At 43.3% G+C, this 19,698-nt stretch overlaps 1 pseudogene across 1 annotated transcript; it reads left to right on the forward strand.

The window, feature by feature from the left end:
- Positions 1-1,412: 1,412 nt before the first annotated feature.
- On the forward strand, positions 1,413-6,350 carry LOC145819383 (1-acyl-sn-glycerol-3-phosphate acyltransferase 2-like; annotated as a pseudogene). Its single transcript, XR_014360226.1, has 7 exons — positions 1,413-1,416; positions 3,704-3,774; positions 3,867-4,025; positions 4,721-4,846; positions 4,983-5,071; positions 5,802-5,876; positions 5,996-6,350. The product of XR_014360226.1 is annotated as a 1-acyl-sn-glycerol-3-phosphate acyltransferase 2-like (transcript).
- The last annotated feature ends 13,348 nt before the right edge of the window (positions 6,351-19,698 follow it).

Genomic DNA, 19,698 nt, shown 5'->3' on the forward strand with positions numbered 1-19,698 from the left:
AGAGAAATTTAGAAAGGAAGGGAAAATAAACAATCATAAGTAAACTCTGGAAGGATGTAAGGGTGTTTATGGATTTCTCTGGAGTTTCCATCAAAAATTTTCTGGATCAATCTTCTCTGTGACGTGAATTTTTTCTGGACTGATTTTCTCTGGAATAATTTTCTCTAGACCAATTTTCTCTGGGTCAACTTGAAGGACCTTAGACATTATGAAAATATTAGATGTCCTTTATGCTATAAAATTTTAATACAAGGGACCTTAAAAAAAAAACTCCTAAATATTGATGTTAGGAAAGTGAAAATCTAGAAAGGTAAAATGAAAATATTATAGAAAGTTTTAAATAAGGAACAAGTCTTGAAATTCTGAAACCAGTCAATGAATGGAGTTTCAAAATCTGCTTTTTAAAAAAACAAATTTTAAATTTTAATTTGGTAAAAAAAAAAAAAAGAAGATGAAAAACAAAAATTAAATTTTAAATTTTACAAAAAAACAAAAACAAAAATAAGACAAAAAACCAAACCACCTTATAAGTTGAAGCCAAGAGAGGCAGGATTGGCTTATTGATGATTTTTTTTTTTTTAAATAAATAAATCGCTCTAACTTGTTCGAATTTTATTATTGCATAATATTCTCATCTTGCCACTCTAGCTATATGTGATATCTAAATTCAAATTTCATTATTCTACAATATAACTTCCGTTTTCACTAATTATGTGTGGTACCTAATTTTAAATCTCACCATTAAAATTTACTTGTCTCCCTTATAGTTTAAAAAGATACATGAATCTTTGCCAACCATCCATCTAGCAACTGCGGTAATGGATCAATCTAAAGTGACATAGCATGTTCATTAATGGATCAACAATCTGTCTGTTGGGCTTAGACATGCACTTTATTAGGATCAATTCAATGCAAGTTAGGCTTGATTTGCCTTGTTGGTTTTCAATATGCCATGATACCCTTCATGGAAATTATTTGATACTATTGAATATCATGGGTTACTATTTATGTAATATTTTCTTATTAATAAAAAAATCACAATATATATTTAGAACTTATTTGGAAATTGACTATATTAATTATTTTTTTAACTTTTATTAAAAAAATATGTAAAAAAATAGAGAAAGTGATGTGATTAAGTGTTTTGAGATTTTTTGACTATTTTAACCAAAAAAATTTCATCCCAAACAGTGCCTAAGTTTTTTTATGTTTGAACTATTTCATAAAAATGAGTTAGCATATTTCATTAGTGAAATAATCTGCTATATGATTGGTTTATAATACTATATAAATAATGTCATACGAGTAATTGAGGACTACTAAATAATTACCAATTATTATTTAGTTAACATTTTAAACCTTTGGTCATATGTGATTCTATGTGTTACATGATATGGATACATTTGTCAAGTATGGGTATGTGTCGAAAATGGTAATTTTCCCTCACTCTGCCAGGTCCGGCTCTAAGATTTACGGGGCTCAAAGTCGATAATCAACTAATAAATTTTTGGGGCCCTTCACATTTTTTTTTTCATTAAATGAAAAAAAAAATTGAAAGTAAAGGACAAAAGATTTGTGTCAAAATCACAAAAAATACTTAGCATTACATTACAATAATTAATAAGTATCACTTGATCCTCCCTCTTCTTGTATTTTTAGAAGCAAATAAATCAATCATACTTGCATAATCTAATTTTTTTACAAAATCATTTTCAATGAATAACAGTGCTAATTATTTTAAATGGACCTTTCAATTTTTTAATGAATTAATTTATTTTAAATTAATTTGGGCCTTCCTTAATTTTTTTTGGACTTAAAATATACTTAATCTATTAGACTAAACTATAATAAGAGAGACCCCTTTTTTGGGTCTATTTTCAATGGATAACAATGCTAATTTTTTTGAATAGCCTTTTAATTTTTTAATGGGTCAATTTATTTTAAGTTTGTTTGGGCCTTTTTAATTTTTTTTAGACCTAAAACATACCTAATATATTACACTAAATTATAATAAGAGAGGGCCATTTTTTTGAGTCTATTTCACGGGGCCCTAGGCCATGGCCGTGTGGCCTATGCCCCAGGGCCGGCTCTGTACTCTGCTCTATCCTACATTCTTGATTTTCTCCGTCCGGATGAGTAGGAAGCAAGAGTGTGTTTGATTGGACAGACTGAATAAGGGGAGATTAGAATCCATCGGACTTGAATTCTGGGACTGTGAATCCTTAGACTATTTGGTTGGATTGGATATGTATCCTGTGTTTGTTTTCTCATGGGATTAGATGTCTGGAAATGATTATTTTTAGTAAATCTAATGTTTGGTTGAACGGAGTGGATATAATAAATGAGCAAAAGATTATTTTACTCTTTTTCAATTGTTTACTAAGTAATAGCAATATTAACATATCTTTAATATTTTAATTATTTTTAACTAGATCAAATAAAAATTTATTTTATTTTATTTTTTACACAATTAAATAAATTTATTTTTTAAAAATTAAATAAATAAAATATCAATAAAAATATATGTTATTTTTTAATTAAAATTTTAAATAAATTTGTTTTTAAAAATAATAATAATTAAACAATGAAATTAAAAAACACATCTATCAAAATTTAAATAATGAAATTAAATAAAATATAAACAAAATTTTAAAATAAAATATCAATTATCTATAAAAAATTATTTTAAAAAAATTAAATAAATAAAATATCAATAAAAGTTAAATAAAATTATTTTATTTTTAAATTGAGATATTTAAATTTTATTAAATTTTACTAAATATAATACATAATTAAATAGTAGAGGGTCAAAATGGTCATTTTACCACCTAATCCCAACAGTAAATTATCCCTCCAAAATTGTCTCCCCCGGCGGGATAGTATAATCCCCCATAGGGGAATAAGGAGTCTGGCCGGACTCCATATCTAGCAGACTAAAAAAAAAACAAATGATGGACATCTCACTCTTTCAGATAAGTAATTCGAACAGTGAATAATCCCTTCCTAATCCTCCCAATCAAACACACTCTAAGGGTGCTCGGCGGATATATCAATCCGTTCAAACCGATCAAATCGAACCGATTCGCTACACTTTGGATAGATGCGTGACAATAAGCGGATGGATACTGATTGATTTTCTTCAATCCACCTAATTTTGGACGGATAATGGATTGGGAGTTCCTAAGTCGCAACCAAACCGCGAGCACGCCAACCAAATTCTATTTTTGAAAAACTCACCTACTATTCTATTACTTTTTATTTATTTATTTTTCTTTTTTAACCTATACACAAATATAGATATATAAATACACACACCTGGGTATGTATGTATATACTCCATACTTTTTGGAATTTGGACACCTTCTCTCAAACTATTGCCCGGTAATCTCTTTTGGATTTTCGCAGTCATTGTTAAGATAGAGATTTGTTAGATTATTATCCATATTTGTAGTCATTATTAATAAGATAGATTGGATTGTTATAAAAATAAAATAAAAAATGTACGTCAAGAGGTTTTATTATGTTGAAAATATATAGAATATAAACCGCTAAACCGATTCACATCCATCCGTCAATCCTCTCAATTCACATCTGCCAATCTGACCGATGTTTGTGGATTGATTTTCTCCAATCTGACTAATTTTGGACGGATGGCGGATTAGAGGTTCCTAGACCGCAACTGAACCACGAGCACCCCTGGAAGGAAATAAGGTGGGGTTTTCTGATTATGTCTTCTTGGAAAGAAGCTGGTCCAAGGATGAGGAAACATTGAAGGTAATCTGAAATGCAATTGTTAGTATTTGCATTTGGTAAATGGGTAATCCTTGTTAATGTGTTTACACCGCTCAGATTATTCTATGCGGCAGTCAGGTTTTCAAAATCTAAAGGACTTCCCTCGGCCATTTTGGTTGGCTCTTTTTGTGGAAGGAACTCGTTTTACACAGGAAAACCTTTTAGCAGCTCAGGAATATGCTGCTTCAGCTGGGTTGCCCATTACTAGGAATGTTTTGGTTCCTCGTACCAAGGTTTTTTATTTATTTATTTTCATATTATTATATGAAAAACGTTTGGGATCCTCACAAAGGAGGATCCCACGACCCCCACTGATATATTGACCATTGATGTTTTTGAATTTTTTTCTTTCTATCTCTGACAGTGACATGAATGGTCCAGATCATTTTGCGAGTAGTGAGGGTTGTATTTTGTGGGGTATCTATCATTACTCTTATTGTATTGAATTCAAACTTGCTCTATATGTCCAAAATATGATTTTTCCTATTTCCAATTAATTTTTTCTTGGGTTTTTGGTGCATTCTATTTTCTATTTCTAAGAATCTTTTTCCTGTTAGATTATAGTTTTCAATTTGTGGCAATCTACAAGCACCAGAACTGGAAAAAAAAAAAAAACTGTGACCCATTGCACGAGGCTTTAGTGGAGTTTGGACAGGGCAAGATATATGCAACCTTATATCCCTATTTTTTGAGAGGTTGTTTCCGTGAACTGTGACATTTTTCCAAATTGGAACCAATTGAGCTTTTTTCAAAATTTGAATGAGCCTCAATCTTTCGTTTTGTCATCTTGAGGGTATCTAATCCCAACTCAACAATTAGTTATAAATCTATCAGAAATGTGAAGTTTACAGACATAATTTTGTAAATATTTGGGTTCAATTGATTATATGTAACTGTATAATTGTTTTTTCTCTTGTGCTGCTCTCAGGTTTTTGTTTCAGCAGTAAATAATATGCAGTCTTTCGTTCCAGCAATTTATGATGTTACAGTGGCTATTCCTAAAAATGAGCCTCGGCCAACAATGTTGAGAATGTTCAGGGGGCAATCTTCCGTGGTAAAGCAACAATATATCAGTAATCCTAGAACTGAATATAATAAATTAGCTTAGATTAGACTATCGTCAAAATTGAAATTTTGTTTATCATGAATTTTGATTTATAGTACATGCTAACGTGTCCCCGCTGTTGCAGTTACACGTGCACATCAAGTGACATCTGATGAATGAATTGCCAGAAACAGTGGCATGGCACAACGGTGTAGAGATATGTTTGTGAGCAAGGTAATGGATGAGGATGGTGAAGTACTTTATTTCATGGCCAAGATAGATATGACAGCATTTGTGTTGCTTGGTTTGTTTCTATCAATTAATTTGGAGGTAGAATTGGAAGTATAATACTAGAAAAATGAGTATAAGATGCTTTTCATGTTTTGGGAGCAAGAAAAAAAAAAAAAAAGTAAAAGAAAATTTTCCATTTTGTCTGAATGAAAGGAATTGTTTTTTCCATGACTGGGGGATAGTTGGAATCTATGTTATATGGATTTAGGAACTCGACACTTGAGTAAGGGAATTTGATATATCTGGCACATGTAGTGTAGTTGGACATTCACTTAGCAATCATGTTTCATAATTTTAGTACTTTACCATGAAAATATGCATACAACTCCTGTACGTACAAAATGCTCTGACTCCTTATAAACATCGTTTTATCCCAGAAAATAAAAGAATTATATTAACAAATATGAATATTTTTCCGTGTCCCCTTATCCAAGATGTGGGAATGATGAATCAGACACTTAGGCTTTGTTTGGGAAGAGGGTTGGGATTATAAACAGATAAAATAGATTTTTTAACCTAATAAAACAAAACATCACATTCAACTCATAATCATTACATTCTTTCTCTCACAAAAAGTTAAAAAATCCTTTTCAAACGAGACTTTTAATTCCAACCAAAAATAACCAAAGAGCCAAAAAGTCAACCCCTTCTTAGAAGCGTAAAGTTTTTACAGGATGCTTTATTGGAGCATTAGCTTGTCGAGGGCAATTTTGGTGACAAAGATTGTCAAGACATTGGTCGTTTGTTTGTAAGATATACTCTTCTTCTGCTTCACACAAAATGCATATATATATATATACACATTTTCTCTTCCTTCTTCCTTACTTATCTCATTTACTTCAATTTATTAATTTTTGGTGCGTACAGGTTAAGATTGGTTGGTCCTGTCTCCTTATATAGGGAAGTATCAAATTTTTCGAATGGTTTTCAGGCCTGCCTTTATGGGAAGAACTCATAATTTGTGTAAGTTTTCTGGCCATTGTTATGATCCTTATGCAGATCCTCATCGTATTTTCCCAATCCGAACATTCTTCCCCGCCCAAGGTATCCCCCCCATGAGAACCAATGAAAGAGAATCTACTTCAATAATAAGGACATCCCCCTCGTGCACGAGAATCCTATCACTGCGGATCTTTGTCAGATATAATTAAAACAACATTAATCATTTCCAGCCCATAAGTGCTTAGGAATTCCTTCTAATATCACCCATCAGTTCAATTAGTTCCCCAATATTTTTATTTTTATTTTTATTTATGATGATACGGTCCATCCTAGGTGGATGGGTCGGGATGGCCCAGGCTCTCCAGGTTCCGGTTCAGGGTGATGATTCCACCAAATGACCTGCAAGCAAGTCCAAAGGGGAACGAGGTAGTCCCCCAGTGAACCCTCCGGCGAGTGAATTAGTAGAGGAAGAAAGAAAATGTAGAGAGAGAGAGAAAAAGAGAGATAGAAAAGCCTAACCTTCCTCTTGTCTCTAATTCTTGCTTATATCCTTTGGTAATCATTTCACTGTCTCTCGTGACGTGCCTCCTTCCGCCGAAAGCCTGTGCCGTAGCTTACCTTGTTCAGGGTGAGCAGGCTCTGTTCCGACGGGGAGGTGCTGTCGTAATAAATGCTGTGATGAGATGCATTAATGGTGATGTGTTGTGGTAATAACTCTGCAGATCTTTGTCTGCTGACGTGGCCCGTGTTCCACCTGCCACATGCCCGAATGCCATTGGCCCCCCGTGACTAGATGGCCTCCAGCTGTCCTGGGCTTTGCCAACCGGGTTATGCTATTGGTCCTAGGCGATGGGTTCGGGGTGGTTTGCTGTGGGCCGTATGCCTCGTGGGCTTGTCCATACCGTATGCCTTGTGGGCCTGTCCATGTCAGTAGTCCCCCATTTCCGAGTGCAGCTTTAGTCCAACGAAGGGAATAGTAGTAAGGAAGGGAAGGTCGAACCGAGTGGAGAGGTCTACGGGAAGCCGTGCCGATTGCCAGGGCGACTGAATCGGGAGAAGCTGACCGTGAGGGTGGCCGAGCGGGAGGGGTCGGCCGCGAGGCGTGCCGACAGCGAGGGTGGCCGAGCGGGAGGGGTCGACCGAGAGGCGTGCCGACCGCGAGGGGGCCGAGTGAGAGGGGTCGACCGTGAGGTGTGCCGACTAGGACGGCGCGGGGCTCAAAAAGAGAGGCGGTAGGGTGGGGCCATGTGATGATTTGAAATGGAAAGGACAGGGGAAGGGGAGGGGACAGTGCATCGTGGCCATACACGTGGTAATATCGTGGGGGAAGCGAAGCGTTGGAGCAGAAATGAAACGATAGGTCATGAGGGGGGTTTTGAGGAGGCTGTTTTGGCGGCTGATTTGAAAGGTTTTGAAACGGGCAAAAATTAAATGTGGATCCATGGAATACGGGTAAACCGTGGGTGTTGGGTATAATGCGTTTCACCTACCGTTTGACAAAAACTCAAAATATCAAAGTGTTAATTCCTTCACTGCGTGCGACATACCTGTGTAGCATTCTCTCAACTTCCTTGCGCCTGCGTCAGAAGTGATTTGTAAGCAAACCCTAGAAATGGCACAAGAAGAAGTAGTCAATGTGAGGGTGGACCTGCTTGGGGATGATGATGCGGAGGAGTTAGCAACGCAATACAGGACGGAGGCACGGATGGTGGGGGCGGGGGTGGGGGAGACGGTGGGAGAATCGCAGGCGTCGGCCCTGATATTGGCCCCAAAGCCACTAAGCCAGGTGGAGCTAGAGCAGTGGCACACTAAGGCGGACAAATCCACACTCACGGCGGCGGATTTGGAGGTGATTAGGGAACGGTACCAGATTCCGGCGGAGGTAGAGTTACTACTGCCAACATCAAGGGAAAGGCCGTCTACTGCGAGGCCAGGGGAGTTTTCCCTGTACGAGGAGGCGCTAAAAGGGGGGCTGAGGTTGCCACTGCCTCAAGTGGTGGTTGACGTGCTGAATCGCCTGGAGGTAGCGCCGGGGCAGTTGATGCCCAATGCATGGGAGATTCTGCTGGCCTGTGCGAGTGCGTGGCCTAAGGCGAATGGGGGGGAGGCCATGACGATAGATGAGTTCTTTTTGTGTTACAAGGCATCGGGGCAGCAAGAAACTTGGGTCACCCTACAGGCGGTGATGGGGAGGGGATTGGTGTCGGGGCTGCCTACGTCGATCAAGGGGTGGTGGCCACGATGGTTTTACGTGTCTGTTAATGGGGGGATGGGGGTGCGCACTATCTAGAAGGTACCAACCAGGTCGATGGAGTCGAGACTGGGGGCGATGGCGGAAGAGAGGGTGAAGAGGGTGATGGAGTGGAGAGAGAGAGAGAAGGCCAGATGGGACGAGCTTGTCCAACCGTCTGCACTGTTTGAGGCGGGGCTGGGACCGCAGCCGAAAGGCGGAGACCTCGGCCGGGCGGAATTGGAGGCGAGGAGAAAAGCTCAGGAGATAGAGGATCGGGCCGTTCTGGCCAAGGCCGCGAAGTTCACGGAGGCGCAAAGGGACCGTCCGCCTCAACCGATCGCGCGGGAGAGGATCCGACCGCGCCCAAGGCCGTTGGGGGAAAAAGACTTAAGCAGTTTTGAGCCGCGGCCGCCGCCTGTAGACCCTGTAAAGGAACAGGCTAGAAAGGAGGTGGAGGCTCTAAAAAAGAAGAAGAAGAAGAGGAGCGCTCCAGAGGAAACCGCAGACGCGTCTGGGGCCAAGAGGGCTAAGGTGGCCCCAACTGAGGTGGAGGTCCCTGTGGCCAAGGACGCCCCAGAGGTGGTGGAGATCATCCCAACGGTGGAGGTTGTGGAGATTGCTCCATCAGTGTAAGTGGAGGTTGGGCCGACTGAGGCAGTGCCGAGCGGAAGGGAACAGGTCCAAAAGAGGCCTGACCCCCAGGAAGGAGGGGTTCGTCTGGCTACGGCGATCTATCATGCGCACGCGGTAGCTGGAAGGTTGGAGGGAGAAGAAGGCCCAGCCAGGGCGGGGGCAGACTGCCTGGTGAAGATTGTGGAGGAGACGGCTCTGCGCGTGGCATCAGGGTATAATGAGGCTGACCTGCTGAGGGCGTTATGCTCCGCCCAAATGGAGGTAACTACCTTGGCAGGGGCCCTCCTTAGGAAGGCAGGGGCTGCCAAGTTGAAGGCTGAGGAGGCCAGGGCCCAGCTGGCCAAATTGAAGAAGGACAGTGCCGAATGGAAAACTGCCCATGCCGAGCTGCCAACAGTCAAGTCGGAGCTGGAGGACACACGCCGTAGGGTCGTGTCGCTCGAGTTCCAACTGGCTGGTGAACAGAAAAAGTTGGAAGAGTCTGAAAGGGCCTGCGCCGTGGCAGTCGAGCGGCATAAGGAGGCCATGACCAGCAATGAAGAGCTGGTCAGGCAAAAGGATGAAGCAGATTCCAGAATTGGAGATCTGTTGAAGGAGTTGGGGGAGGAACGCGCCAGAGCAGAGGAGGAGAAGGGGAGGCTTCTGAGGGAGTAGGAGGTAGAGAAGGCTAAGGCGGTGGCGGAGCTGGAGAGTTTGAAGAAGGGGTTGGAAGAGGAGAGGGCGACGGCGGCTGCTGAAAGGGGGGCCCTGCAAAGAGAGCTGGACGAGGAGAGGGCGAAGGCGGCGTCTGAAAAGGCGGCCTACCCTGATCTGTGCGTCGCAGCAGTGGAGCAATATAAAGGGTCCCCCGAATTTCAGATGGTGGTAGACGCCGCTGTCGCCAGGAGTCTGGCTGGGCAAGAGTCTGGGGGGGTGGGCCCATCAAGGAAGACTGCTGGAGGTAGGACAGAGGCAGAGGTGATTGAAAGCTTCCAGCAGTTAGACTTCTACAAGCACGAAATGGCCGAGTTCTGGGACAACGGTTGGAAGATGTTCAAGTGCAGAGCTGAAGAGCTGTTTCCACACTTGGACCTTAGTAGTGTAACAATAGGTGAAGATGATGTGGCCCAGACCCCCCTGGACGAAGGCGTTGAAGAAGAAGATGTGGCGTCTAGCGAGGAGGAGTAGCCAAGGAGGAGAAGAGGTGGGCGTGCTCTGTGTTTTTTTTTCTTGTTTTGTTTTGTTTTTTTTTTTTGTAATGAACTTGTGAACACATTGTAAAGGAATAAGTGGATGGATGAATGTATGAAGAATTTAATTGTAATGAATTTGTGTATAAAGTTTATTTTGTTTACGTTGTTAGTTGAATTTTGTTTATTTTGCTGATGTTGCCAAAAATGAATGAAGTGTTGCTATAAAAACTGGTCATAAAGATTAGGTCAATAAAAATATCGTGTAAAGTAAAAGTTAAAAGTTCCTCCCTGCGGAGTGTGATTAGAGTTGTATGAAAATTGAAAGGATAATTGAAAAATTGGAGTACGGAATTGGAGAACATAATATTAAGCATGGATGAAGAATCCGCGGATGAGGGCAAGAGGCAGGTTGCAAATTGTAACTAAACAGTTGGCAAATAATCTGATTAGTGAATGAAATAGGTGAGTATGTGGGGAATTTATCTAGGTAAAAACGTGGTCCTGGAGCTGTGAAGAAGCTTTAGAATGTGACTAAGTGTTAAAAATGTGATTCTGCTTGGCTTTGGAGTGCTTAGCCTGGCTGAGGTTGTTGAAGTGCTCAGTCTGGTTGAGGCTTTTGAAGTGCTCAGTCTGGCCGAGGCTTTTGAAGTGCTCGGTCTGGCCGAGGCTTTTGAAGTGCTTGGTCTGGCCGAGGCTTTGAAGTGCTCGGTCTGGTCGAGGCTTTTGAAGTGCTCGGTCTAGCCGAGGCTTTGAAGTGCTTGGTCTGGCCGAGGCTTTTAAAGTGCTTGGTCTGGCCGAGGCTTTGAATGCTGCAAGTGAAAAAGTTATAGGAGCGACATAGAGACAGTTGAGTTATGAAAGTCTAAGTCACCAGTCGGGGTTTGCATTATGTATAGAAAGGGAATACAACAATATTGACAATACAAAAGTACGAATTTATTGATAGTAACGCTTCAAATGTTTCGCATTCCAGGGATGAGGCAGGTCTCGGCCTTCTATGTCTTGAAGTCGGTAAGTGCCTAGTCGTGGTCGGGCTTTGACAACGTAGGGCCCCTCCCATTTGGCTGCCAGTTTGCCCTCGGTTGGATTCTTTGTGGCAGGAGTCACTTCTCGTAAGACAAGGTCCCCTACGGAGAACTCTCGTGGTCGAACTCGGCGGTTGTAATGTGTTCTCATTTTCTGCTGGTACGAAGCCAATCTGACAGCAGCGGTCTCTCTGAGTTCTTCGACAAGGTCCAAGTCTGTTCAATGGAGTTCTTCGGCTGCGGCCAGATCCGGATGTAAAACCCTGGGAGTGGGCAAACCGACTTCTACCAGAATAACCGCCTCAGCGCCATATGTTAAGCGAAAAGGGGTCTCACCGGTGGGAGTGCGAGCAGTGGTCCGGTAAGCCCAGAGTACATTTGGTAGTTCCTCAGCCCAAAGGCCTTTAGCAGCTTCGAGCTTGGTTTTGATGATTTTCAGAAGGGAACGGTTGGTGACCTCAACTTGGCCGTTTGCTTGGGGGTAACCGGGGGAGGAGAAGCACGGTTGAAGCTGGAGATCTGCACAAAATTTTTTGTACTTCGCGTTATCGAATTGTTTGCCATTGTCAGAGATGATGGCTTGAGGGATGCCAAACCGGCAAATGATCGATTGCCAGATAAACCTGGTGGTGTTTCGTTCGGTGATAGTGGCAAGGGGTTCAGCCTCGACCCACTTGGTGAAGTAATCAATGGCAACAATCGCGAACTTGGTCTGACCTCGACCGGTGGGAAGCGGACCAACCAGGTCGATCCCCCACTTGGCAAACGGATAAGGGCTGCAGAGTGTGATTAACTCTGTAGGAGGAGCATGAGGGATGTTGGCGAAGCGTTGACATTTATCGCATCTGAGCACGAAGTCGGTCGCATCCTGGTTGAGAGTTGGCCAAAAGTACCCAGTACGGAGTATCTTCTGGGCAAGGGACCTGCCACCTGAGTGATTACCACAAATTCCCTCATGGATCTCCTGCATTACATAAGTTGCTTGCGCTGGATTGAGGCACCGTAGATATGGCCGAGAGAAACCGCGCTTGTACAATATACCGTCGACGATGACGTAATTGGATGCTCGGGATCGGACTTTGGCAGCCTGCTGCTGGTTATCTGGAAGTGCTCCTATGGTCAAGAATAGGAGAATGTCCGATGCCCAAGGGATGGGTTCATTTTGGATGTGTTGTACGGCTTGCAGATCGGGTGAAACGGCCGGGTGGTGTAGATATTCGACGCGGACATCATGCCTGAGGGTAGGATGGTCGGCAGAGGCCAACTGAGCCATCTCATCTGCTTTGGAGTTTTTCGCCCGAGGAATGTGCCTGATGTGGAAGGTATTGAAGAGGCGAGCAAGGGGGAGTGCCAGGTCTCTGTAAGCTCGCATCGTGTCGTCTTTGGCATCAAAGCCCCCCGTCATCTGACCGACGACGAGTTGGGAGTCGCTAAATACTTGGAGGTGGCTGACCCCTATGTCCTTGGCAAGGTGGAGTCCTGCTATTAATGCCTCGTACTCGGCTTCATTGTTGCTTGCTTCAAATAAGAAACGGAGGGCACATTTGAAGTAGCCGCCCTCAGGGGAGGTGAGGATGAGGCCGGCACCGCTTCCTTCTCTTCGGGACGAACCGTCAACATTAAGAGTCCAAGAATGGGGATCTTCTAGCTCTGTTGGAGTTGGGAGGGGCGGGGGTGTGGTGGTCAAGGTCGGCTTGGTGAACTCCATGATGAAATCAGCTACAGCCTGCCCCTTGATTGCTATCCGGGGGCGGTAAGAGATGTCGAACTGGCTGAGTTCTACGGACCACTGCATCAGTCTTCCTGAGAGTTCTGGTTGCTACATGACCTTCTTCAGGGGCTGGTCGGTGAGGACCACTATGGAGTGGGCTTGGAAGTATGGGCGGAGTCGTCTGGAGGCAATGACCAAGGCCAGGGACAGTTTTTCAAGCAGGGGGTAGTTCTGCTCCGCGCCCCTGAGGGCCCGACTGATGTAATAGACCGGCTGTTGGATTGAGCCATCTTCTCTGAGGAGAGCTGCACTTACTGCGGTTCCTGATACTGCTAGGTAGAGGAAGAGTGGTTCACCCGTGATTGCTTGGGAGAGAAGGGGGGGTTGGCCATGCATTGCTTTAACTGTTGGAAGGCCTCTTCGGATTCAGTTGTCCACTCAAAAGTTTGCCGAAGAACTTTGAAGAAGGGCAAGCACTTATCTGTCGCACGGGAGATGAAGCGGTTGAGGGCCGCCACTCGGCCGGTGAGTCTCTGAACCTCTTTGACCGTCCTAGGCGACTGCATCTCAACCAAGGCCTTGATCTTCTCAGGGTTAGCTTCGATGCCGCGCTGACTGGCCATAAAGCCCAAAAATTTGTCAGACCCTACGCCGAAGGCGCACTTATCTGGGTTGAGCTTCATCTGGTACTTGCGCAAGGTAGCGAAGGTCTCACGTAAGTCAGTAAGGTGATCGGAGGAGTATTTGCTTTTGACTAGCATGTCGTCGACGTAGACTTCCATATTCCGACCTATTTGGTGATGGAAAACGGCGTTAACCAGCCGCTGATAAGTGGCCCCAGCATTCTTCAATCCGAACGGCATTACACAGTAGTGGTAGGTACCTCGGTCGGTAATAAATGATGTGTGTTCCTGGTCGGATGTGTGCATCTGGATTTGGTTGTACCCAGAGAAGGCATCCATGAAGCTGAGCATTTGATGACCGGCCGTGGTGTCGACCAGCAGATCTATGCGGGGAAGGGGGTAGCTGTCTTTGGGACAAGCTCGGTTTAGGTCAGAGTAGTCGAAACAGAGCCGCCATTTGTCATTGTGTTTGCGGACGAGGACCACGTTGGACAGCCACCTAGGATAGTCCACATTTTTGATGAATTGGGCCTCAAGGAGTTTGTCAACTTCGGCGGCTATAAGGGTGTTGCGTTCCGGATGGAAAATGCGTTGCTTCTGGCGGTGGGGTCGAAAGTGGAGTTCGATGCTGAGGCGATGGGTTATGAAGGAGGGGTCGATGCCAAGCATGTCAGAATGGGTCCAGGCGAATACATCTCTGTGCTCGGTCAGGATAGCAGTAAGGTCGGCCTTGACTTGGGAAGGTAATTGGCTGCCAATCTTGGCGGTTTTGGTTGGGTTGGTGGGATCAATTTTAACTTCAACAAATTCTTCTACAGGTTCACCTCTGACCAGCTCGTCCTCGTCTCGGACATCAAGCCCTTAGATGATCATGGCCTCTTTTAGCTTGACTTCCTTGAGTGAGGCGACATAACACTCCCTGGCCACAGTCTGCTCTCCTTTGACAGTTCCGACACCGAGATCAGTAGGAAATTTGATGGCAAGATGATATGTAGATGTGATGGCTTGGAAGGCGTTGAGGGCTGTGCGGCCAAGGATGATGTTGTAAGCAGAGGGGCAGTCGACCACAAGGAAGGTGAGCAACTTAGTGGTCAGCCGCGGGTGCTCGCCAATGGTGATAGGTAGATCGATGGAGCCGATGGAGGTCACACGGTCGCCGGTAAAGCCGACCAGAGGGGTTTGGAGAAGAGACAAGCTCTCTTCCCCAATCTTGAGCTGGCGGAAGCAATTGAGGAAGATAATGTCTGAAGAGCTGCCGTTGTCTACGAGGACTCGTCTGACTTTGTAGTTGGAGAGGATGGCGGAAATGACAAGGGGGTCATCATGTGGGTAATGGACTCCTGCACAGTTGGTGTCGGTGAAGGTGATGGGTTCGATCCATTGTTTTGCCTGTTTGGGAGGTCGGTCCACCGTCGCCACTGCTTTGTCTGAGCGCTGCCTGATTTTTCTGAGTTCTGCCCTCTGAGCCGAGCGGGATGGTCCCCCGCAAGCAAGGCCGCCTGAAATAACTCGGATCTCTCCGACTGGTGGAGGGGGATTACCAGGAGGCTGAGGCTGTGGTGGTGGGCAATCGTGGCCTTGGTTAGGTGGGCCTTGATTGCGGGGTGGTGTTTGTCGGTGATTGTTCCTGGTGAGGTCGGTTCTTTGCCTCTGTGGAGGGCGGTTATCTGTGAATCGGCTGAGGCGGCCCTGGCGTATGAAGGTCTCAATCTGATCTTTGAGGTTAATACACTCGTCGGTGGTATGACCATGGTCTTGGTGGAAGCGGCAGTATTTGGACTGATCTTTTCGAGTGGAAGGGTTTCGTGAAGGTAGGGGCCACTTGAGGGGGTAGTCTCGTTGGATCTGATTGAGGACGTGCTCCATAGGGAGTTGAGAGGTGTGTATCGCTCAAACCGACCGGGCGGTCTGGTCAGAGTCGTCCGGTCGGCACGGGGGGGTCGGTCATTATAGTGGGGTGTTTGGCTATTATACTGGGCGGCTCTGGGTTCGGGGTCTTTCCTCTTGTCTCTAGGGGTCGGATTTTTAGGGGTGGGCTCTTGTCGAGCGGCCAGGGAATCTTCAGCATTCATGTACTTCTGGGCTTTGGATAGTAGGGCTGCCATGGTGGTTGGAGGGTTTTTGGAGAGGGAGAAAAGGAAATCCGACGACCGCAGGCCGGCCATGAAGGCGGTGAGGATGACCTTGTCGTCATTCTCCGCTACTTGAAGGGCCTCGGTGTTGAAGCGGGTGACGAAACTGCGGAGCGACTCCCCCTCGGTCTGACGAATGTTGAGGAGTTGGGTGGCTGGGCGTCTCTGACGCTAGGCCCCGATGAAGTGGCTCAGGAAAGAGTCACTGAGGTGTTGGAAGGTGGAGACGGAGTCCGCCGGTAACTGGCTAAACCACAATCGAGCTGATCCCTTTAGTGTCACTGGAAAGGCTCGACACATGATCTCGTCAGGGAAAGCATGGAGGATCATGAGGGTGCGGTAGGTTTCTAGATGGTCGACTGGGTCTGTCGTGCCATCGAAGGAGTCAATGGTAGGCATTTTGAACTTGGCAGGCAACGGTTTGTCGCAGATGGAGGCAACAAAAGGCGAGTGGGCGGTGGCTGAGGGCTTGTGTTGGATGTTCTGGATGACCCCTTGTAGTTGGAGTTTCATAGCTCGGAGTTCCGCGTCCCAGAGGGGAATGTTGTCGCCCTGGTCGGTCAATGGGGGCTGGACACTGCTGGCTTCCCCCTCAGGGGGTAGTGGTACGACTGGCAGGCGTGGAGACGGAGGTGGTAGGCTCATATGTGGAGGAGGAGGGGGTTGTAAACCTTCTGGGTTGGGGGGAAAGGGTGGTGGAGCAGTGTGGTTCGGGGTTCTTTCTTGGTTGGGTGGAATGTCTGGGGGTGGAGCAGGGAGGTTTCTTTGGAGCAAAGCATTGATCAGGGCCTGGTTTTGCTCGGCCATGCGGTTAATACTGTTGGTAAGTTCGATGATGTACTGTGGTAGGTTGTTTGGATGGGAAAGGTCTGTTTAATGATCGGTGGCATTATGGTGGGAGGCCATGGACCTAGTCGTGACCATACACCTGGACGGGTGAGAGGAATAAGGTGATAGTGAGAAAGGAGGGCTCCGGCGATAGCGAACACAACTAGCGCACGAATAAACCACAAGGTTCCCACAGACGGCGCCAACTGATGATACGGTCCGTCCTAGGTGGATGGGTCGGGATGGCCCAGGCTCTCCAGGTTCCGGTTCAGGGTGATGATTCCACCAAATGACCTGCAAGCAAGTCCAAAGGGGAACGAGGTAGTCCCCCAGTGAACCCTCCGGCGAGTGAATTAGTAGAGGAAGAAGGAAAATGTAGAGAGAGAGAGAGAAAAAGAGAGATAGAAAAGCCTAACCTTCCTCTTGTCTCTAATTCTTGCTTATATCCTTTGGTAATCATTTCACTGTCTCTCGTGACGTGCTTCCTTCCGCCGAAAGCCTGTGCCGTAGCTTACCTTGTTCAGGGTGAGCGGGCTCTGTTCCGACGGGGAGGTGTTGTCGTAATAAATGCTGTGATGGGATGCATTAATGGTGATGTGTTATGGTAATAACTCTGCAGATCTTTGTCTGCTGACGTGGCCCGTGTTCCACCTGCCACGTGCCCGAATGCCATTGGCCCCCCGTGACTAGATGGCCTCCAGCTGTCCTGGGCTTTGCCAACCGGGTTATGCTATTAGTCCTAAGCGATGGGTTCGGGGTGGTTTGTTGTGGACTGTATGCCTCGTGGGCCTGTCCATACCGTATGCCTCGTGGGCCTGTCCATGTCAATTTACTTTTTAATTTTTTGGTGACTGGAACATATTCATGTGAAAGCTTGTTAGCTTCTTGTCAGCAGTTGTAAGTCATGGTAATTACCATTTCAGCTTTGTAACAAAACACAGTTGCGACCTGATCCAGTAGAGGGGTAATATATTGTGGTTAATATGGTTTTTTTAGCAATTCAGGTGTCTATATTTTTTTTGGGTGGCAATTTAGGCTCGTTTGTTAATGTTTTTGTTTTTATTTAATTTTATATATAAAAAAATTGAAAATTAAAACTTATTTATATACTAAATTTGTTTTCAAAAAAATGGATTTTTTTTTTAGAACAAAAAGAGATGGAATTGATTCACTCTCTCCTTCCTCCCCCACCAGCCCACCACCCACTGCCGCACCCAACCTACCGCCATCGCTAGCCAACCATTGGTGACCCTTTGGTAAGCTCCAAGCTCTGGCCACCTTCTGGCTGGCTCCAATGATCAGGCGGTCATCACACGTGACCTTCGGCAGCCAATTTGGGTCACCCCACCATAGTTTCCTGTTTGTTGTTTACAAAATAGGAAACAAGTTAATTTTTTTTAAAACAAAAGCAAAATGCTTATTTTATTTATACAAGTATTTTAAAAATAAACAAAAAATAGAAAGAAAGAAAGTTATTTAGTGAGTTACTGATGGTAGTGGCCAGAGAGATCACGGGCAGTGACAGTTATTGGAGTCAGTTAGAGAGTTGTCGGAAGGTGTTTGGAGCTTGTTGGAGGGTCACCGGCGGGTGGTAGCTGGAAGTGGTGGGAGGGAGAGGAAGGAGAGATTGAAAATTTATTTTGAAAACTAGTAAAAACTTTTTTTTTTTTGTCCTTTTCAAAAATTTTGAAAATTTAGGATAGTTTGGTTTAATTTTCAAAATTCAGTGTGTTTGGTTTGAGTTTTTTAGATTAAGTTTTTTGAAAATTGAATTTTTTGATTTTCGTATTTTTTTTTTTATTTTTAGTGAATATTTTTAAAATTTTAAACATTTTTTTTACCTTTAAAAATTAAAAAATTTGTGAAAAAATATTTTAAAAAATTAATAAATACATAAAAATATAAAAAATATACTGAATTCTCGTTTTTTTTTTTATTTTTTATATTTTTGGTATTTAGTTAATTTTTAAAAGGTTTTTTTCACAATTTTTTTTTTTTTACTTTTTAGGTATATTTATGTTAGGTATGTCTAAAAAATAAAAAAAATTCTTAAAATATTAAAAAAATTTAGTAAAAACAAAAAAATACGAAAAACAAAAAAGTAGAATTTTCTGAAAAATAATTTTGAAAAACTCTAACCAAGCAAATAATCTGAATGAAACATGTTAATCAAACATATTTTTAAAATACAACTCAAAATTGCTTTCAAAACTCCTCTCTTTTATTATTATTATTATTATTATTTAATCAATCAATCACTTTTTCTCTCTCATTTCTCCTCTCACATTCTATACATTAATCAACAAAAAAAAAAAAATTAAAAAAAATTACAAATCATCCCAAAATTATTTTCAAAACTCATAATTAAATAAATTTTCTCTTTTCGAATCATGATTCAAAAACTTAAAATTCAAAATACAACTCCACACTCAAATCATAATCCTAAAACTAAACCAAATGATTTCCACAAATTTTTTTTTCCAAGTCGTCATATATGACACCCTGGTGACATGTTCCATTCTGATCAAAACAATGAACAATTTAAAGAAGATATATAGATAAATAAAATTTATTTTGACAGTTTACTACAAGACCTACTCTATGAGTCTACAACTTCGTACTTTTGTCTCAACAACTAACTCATCATCATGGGTGGAAATTTCAAAATTGATTTTTGCCGATGAAAAGTATAATTCACTACTAAAATTCGGAGCTTTTGCGATGGTTATAAACGTCGTAAAAAGTGCATATGCCGTCACAAAAGACTTTTGTGACGAAATAGCGACGAGAAACGGGGGGTGGCAGAAGGAGGCGTGACGAAAAGTATTTGCGATGATTACAAACCGTCGCTTTCTTGTAGTGACGATAAATCAATGGTTTTTATGATGGTTTAACTTGACACAAAAAAACGAAAAAAAAATCTCTTTTAGCGACGGTTTAGGAAGCCGTCACCAAAAACTTTTTTAGAGACGGTAGTTGAAGTTGCGAAAAGTATTATTAGCGACGGTCTTAAACGTCACAAAAAAATAGAATTAAATTAATAATGTATTCGTGACAGTTTAAACTGTTGCTAAAGATGACACTAATATGTATACGCGGCAGGTTAACCCGTCACTATTAAAATGTAAGGAAATGATGATTCCATTAGCGACGATCTATTACTGTTGCAATTTTTTTTTCATAAAATAAATATATATTTTATTAATTCATTCCCTGTACAAATTATTAATACACATCCACATTCACATTCACATTTACATTCACAAAATCA

This window comes from Camellia sinensis, chromosome 2 (genome assembly GCF_055761805.1).
Source record: "Camellia sinensis isolate YWXY chromosome 2, ASM5576180v1, whole genome shotgun sequence".
Lineage (NCBI taxonomy): Eukaryota > Viridiplantae > Streptophyta > Magnoliopsida > Ericales > Theaceae > Camellia > Camellia sinensis.